Below are 6,000 nucleotides of genomic sequence, written 5' to 3' on the forward strand. Positions count from 1 at the left end.
TTGGTAAATGCTATTGCAGAAGACTGTTTATTTCAATATCGATTGAGGATAGGTCCACATGTTGGGACCCCTGTTAAGGAGAATTCACCCTCCTTTTTTTTACAACCTGGACCTTATTTCCAGCTTTAATTATGATTTTACCTCACCCTGATAAGTTGAGTTTGATATACATGCACTGAAACAATATGCTTTGAGCTGCTGGAAACTAGGAATACAGGGCTTATTTTCTGACAGAGCGGCTCATATCCTTATTGCTCACGCTTGCTGTGTTTGCTGTCCATCACATTAGAGATAGCTCCTGTCCCCCCCCCCCCCAGCTCAAAGCATATAGTTTCAGTTCATGCATGTCAAACTGAACTTATCAGGGTGAGTTAAAAATCATAATAGAAGCTGGAAATAAGGTCCAGGTTGTAAAAAAAAAAAGAATTATCCTTTGTTTTAAAATACATACTACTGCATGCGCTAGGACGCGTCATCAGTGATGTTATCTGGGGTCGTAAGGTGTTTCGGGTCTCTCAACATCATACACCCTCGCCCAGTAGACCCAGCCGAGGCCAATTAAGACCCCGACTCGCGTCCCATCAGCCTTCCTACTCTGTCTGCAACGTTGCCCGCGGACGGGCTAAAGCAAGCACACCCAATCCGCTGCAATAGAGCTAGTGCTACATCGCAGTATTGGCCCTTTAATTAATCATACACGTAACATGACAAGCTATTCAGAGAAAACAAAAAGGCACATTACAACTAGAAAAAATAAAGACTTATGCTGAAATGGTAAATGGACTGCATTTGACTACTACTTAGTCAAGCTTGGGAATTTGTCATAACGGGGAAGCTGACATAAAATTACCATTTTCAGTTTCAGTGACTTTGTTTGACAGGATACAGCAGGCTTCCTACCTATGCTGGTCTGGGAAAGTATTGCAAATGAAAATAATTATTTCCAGGTCTTGAGTAGTTTGGCAATTTGAAAAGTAGGGAAAACGTTCAGATCCAATACACAGAATTATAGTTATGTTGTTGTCAAGCTACTTTGTTGAAGTGAACAATACTCTTCAGATAGAGGGATGATCTACATATTTATTTCTTATCATGATGGCCCACTGGCAGATGCAGACATAAATGCAATGCTTTCGAAATGTACACTGGGCTAAATAAGAAAACTACTTCAATTTAGCGTATGTAAAAGCTGCCATATTTGGGCAGAATCAAATTAAGGTGCTCTTTGTCTTTGGTGAGGATTAAAGGTTCAAAAAGGTTAAAAAAAGAAAGGTCCATGGCACTCTTCTGGCAGAAAGTAAACAACCTTTATTTGGATCGCTATTTCATTATGTAAGGTTTAAAACATAGCTAGTACATGTTAAAAGAGCGGGGACATAACCCACGCATAGCTGTTTGTGCCGCTACACATGCGTCATGTCCCAGCTTATTTAACATGCACTGTTTTTAAACATTTCATAATGAAATAGCCATCCAAATAAAGGCTTTTTACTTTCTGCCAGAATAGTGACTTGGGCCTTTCTTTTTTGCACCTTATAATCAAAATCATGTTTAGATGCATCTTTCTGTGTGTGTGTGTGTGTGTGTGTGTGTGTGTGTGTGTGTTTTTTCCAGGTGACCTTTGATCAGTAAGCAACTGTGAGCTGGCTCTGAAGAAGACAGGAGAGGCTGAAGCGAGAGGGAGGAGCAGAGACTAGAACGAGGAGCGAGGAGGAGAGGTACGACACAGTGGAGACTTCCATATTTGAAGCTAAAATATCGTTCACCCGAGCTTTCATCTGCTTATTTACTTTAATAACTTTCAGGTTTGCCACACGTCTGGATTTGAAAGTGACTGGATAAAAAAGAGCATGACCCTACCCTAGTTAGAGGTAGGCCCATTTTCTATGTTGAAACAATTAGCTGTGTTGTTGAGGTTAGGGGTGGGTGAAATAGCCATCCAAATAAAGGCTTTTTACTTTCTGCCAGAATAGTGACTTGGACCTTTCTTTTTTGCACCTTATAATCCAAATCATGTTTAGATGCATCTTTCTGTGTGCGTGTGTGTGTGTGTGTGTTTTTTCCAGGTGACCTTTGATCAGTAAGCAACTGTGAGCTGGCTCTGAAGAAGACAGGAGAGGCTGAAGCGAGAGGGAGGAGCAGAAACGAGGAGGAGGAGGAGAGGTACGACACAGTGGAGACTTCCATATTTGAAGCTAAAACGTGATGAAGGTACTGGAGAAAATTGTGGTCGGGCAGCTTACCAAGTCCGTTGGAGGGAAATTAAATAGACATCAGTTTGCGTACAAACAAAACCGTAGCACAGAAGATGCAGTGGTAGCTCTGACGCATCTCATCCTGCAGCATCTAGACAAGCCTAAAAATACAGCTAGGGCTTTATTTCTAGATTTTAGATCGGCTTTTAATACGATCCAGCCAGGCCTCCTGCTGGCCAAAATGGTACAACTACAGGTCAATCCATATCTGATTCACTGGTATTATTCATTCCTCACAGATAGATTACAGCTAGTTAGAGTCAATCAGACTACATCTACTTCCATCTTTACTAACATAGGATCACCGCAGGGAAGCGTGAGCTCACCATTTCTTTTTACAATTTACACAGACGACTGTAGAGCTGTTGGACCAAACACATTCATACTCAAGTTTTCAGACGACACCACACTGTTGTCTTTGCTGGACACCAAAGACGACCCTAGTATCCATCAGGAGCGTACGGATAGTGTAGTACAGTGGTGTGAGGAAAATGCACTCATTATCAATGCAGGAAAAACAAAAGAAATTATTTTCGGTGCAAAGGAGAGCGAGTATCCTCCTCCAGTCACCATCCAAAACTTGCAAATTGAACAGGTCTCTGCGTACAAATATCTTGGCATCCAAATTGACACTGCTCTGTCCTGGAGTGCACATATCGAGTACATCTGTAAGAAGGTGCAACAACGCATTTATTTTTTAAGAAGGCTCAGGTCCTTTGGAGCGAACAAAAATATTTTGCTGCTTTCCTTTCAATCAATTGTGCAGAGTGTAATGCTGTATGGGAGTAGTGCTTGGTATAGCTGTCTGTCCGTGCAGCTTAAAGCTAGACTGGGCAGGTTAGTCCGTATTTGCTCAAAAATTGTAGGACAAACACTGGAAACAAGCTTTCAGGAAGCCCACAGACGTAGAATATTGTCTCTAGCACGTAGGATAATATCTGACCCAACGCACATTCTTTTTAATGAATTTGAGCTGTTGCCTTCAAATAGAAGATTCAGAGTCCCACGGGCTCGCTTAAACAGACTGAGGAACTCATTTGTGCCCCAGGCTGTCAAACCGTTGAATCAGGCTAGAGGCTCTAGATAGGGACTAAGGAAGCTCTGCAGCCACTTTCCTTATTCTTGTCTTTTGTTATTGTTTTGTTTTGTCTACTATGCACTTTGAGGATGTGTTGGTTGTAATTGTAATTGTTGGTTGTCGTTTTGCACTATTGTATGTATAAATGAGAAACAAGTGTCTGTGGATGCAAGACAATTTTCGGACTCTGTCTGACAATAAAGTAATATCTTATCTTATCTTATAAAATATCGTTCACCCGAGCTTTCATCTGCTTACCGTATTTACTTTAATAACTTCAGGTTTGCCACACGTCTGGATTTTAAAGTGACTGGATAAAAAAAAGAGCATGACCCTACCCTAGTTAGAGGTAGGCCCATTTTCTATGTTGAAACAATTAGCTGTGTTGTTGAGGTTAGGGGTGGGCGATATGACGATCTTAGATCGCACATTCTATCAGTTGCAATTCTATGTCTGAAAGATGACTCCAAAGTCTCCCCCCCCCTTCACAACACAGAGGAGGAGTTGGTTTGACTTGTGATGTGAACACTCACACACACTTAACGTAGCAGGCTGGCATCTTTGAACAAGTTAAATAATGATAATTAGCCGCCGTCAGCGGCAGCAGCAGTCTGAACAGTTGCCTCCACAGTTCAGACTTAATTTTTCGGTCACGCTGCCTGTTTGGTACTGTAGCTGACGAGAGAAGGGCGTGCTGCTCGGTGATATAGCAGTTCCCTCGCTGTTGTAAGAAGCCCAGTCTAGTGATGCAGTAATGTTACCTGACGAGCAGCAGTGCTTTGATGTTTGCCTCATTTGTGCATGGCTCGTTAATGCCGCCACCTCTCTCATGTTCAAAATATTTAATGATTTGACACAACACAACCTGCATTTCGCTTAGCCTGGGCGGTCTGTTGCAGTTGCCCAACTTGCCCATGACATGAGGTAGGCAGGCTATTTCTCCATACCAAGCGGCTAGTCTGCCTGCCTCCCTCACCGAGTTTATGGAACTGTCAGGCCACCACCAAACTAGTTTTCAGGTAACGTTAACATGAGCGCGTGCCTGCTTGTCAACGTTTTTTTTCTTAGTGTTTCACAAACTATGGGTCGGGACCCAATTTGGGTCGCAGACCCATGGGGGGTGGGTCGCCAACTGGTCGTCATCGCAACTCATTACATTAGGTTTTTTTTGGTCCCAGGCAGACACAAAATTTATCTTTTGGGTCCCAAGATAAAAGTTTGGTAAACAAACATGAATTATTGTAAACTCAGCATAAAAAAGTAACCACATGAAAATATTTATGAAACTAATTTCTATGACTTTTCCCAAACTTTCTATAACTTTTCCAGGGCGTGGGAATTGTATTTCAAATTGAGCTTTTCCAGGGTTTTCATGACTGTACAAAGCCTGAAATTAGTTTGGATGTACTTGTACTGTTCAGTAAATTGCAAAATAGTCTTAAAAACCAAGATGAAAAAGAATCGTGATATGACATTTTTGTCATATCGCCCACTCCTACTTGAGGTACCCCCAAAACATTGCCCAAAGTGCCATAAGGCTGTATGCTCACACACCATGGTTTGTCCTGCATAGAGAATTGTGAGGCAGCCACCTCCGTCAAATTCCGTCCCACCTCCAGCCCTTGACCTAACTCTGACCCAGCTGATTTAATGGAAAACAGTTTTCCAACAAGCGTTGCACTCAGTGGATTTGTCATTTATAATTGTGGCATTAAGCCGATGTGTTGACAATTTACTGTTAAATATTCTTTAATAAAGTAATTTGTTTAAAAAAAGGCAGACTCCTGAGTCCCTTTGCATAGTCAAATCGGTGCACAATCCACACCGAGAACATATATTTTCATAAAATAAAATAATAAACGCCATCGGCTGCCTATCTGTAATCTGTGAATTTTCACCCACTAAAATATGTATCTGTCTGAAAAATCCCATATTGGTCGGGCTCTAGTACCACCGCTGCCTCATTTTGAGCCAGGAAAAACCCTGCACACCACTCTGCAGTGGGCTACATGGTGTTTGTGGCACTTGGATTGAAAAGGTGTACAGGAACCCTGATACAAAGCTATCACTCATCAAGTGTGAAGACCAGAAAGTTCAGGGGTATTATATACATATTATACCGTGTATAATTTCCACTTGAAATGTTGTGCATGAGCCTCATACTCAGCTCCTATACGCACTGTTTATATTGAGAGCCCAGACCTGTCAGGCAGAGAATCATCATACCGATGGACTTCAGTTCCAAAAAGTATATTTTAGTCCATCAAGAGGATTAGAGTGTGGTGTAACTTTTGTATTTGTTATTTAGGCTATTAAAAGACTTGGATATCTAAGAAAAGTGTTTCCCTCTTTGTCCACAGGCTCATGTTATAGCCAACATGATCATTAAGGTGCAATATCAAAACCGCAGGAAATACATAAAATTACAAGCTGCTGATTTTGAAGAATTCATTTCTCAAGGTAAATTGTCCCACTTGGTATATGACTAACCAGTAATACAGACTGAGTGGTTGTAATATTTTACAATTTAAACAATTTGCCATGTTAATGTTTTAACCTCGTCCCTTAGTGAGACAGCAGTTTTCCATCCCTGTGAACGAGATACATGTGGAAGATGATGGTGGCATTGAAGTGGATGAAAACGTCTTCGCAGAATTATCCACGGCT

Source organism: Poromitra crassiceps (assembly GCF_964638095.1).
Source record: "Poromitra crassiceps genome assembly, chromosome: 6".
Taxonomy (NCBI): Eukaryota; Metazoa; Chordata; class Actinopteri; order Beryciformes; family Melamphaidae; genus Poromitra; species Poromitra crassiceps.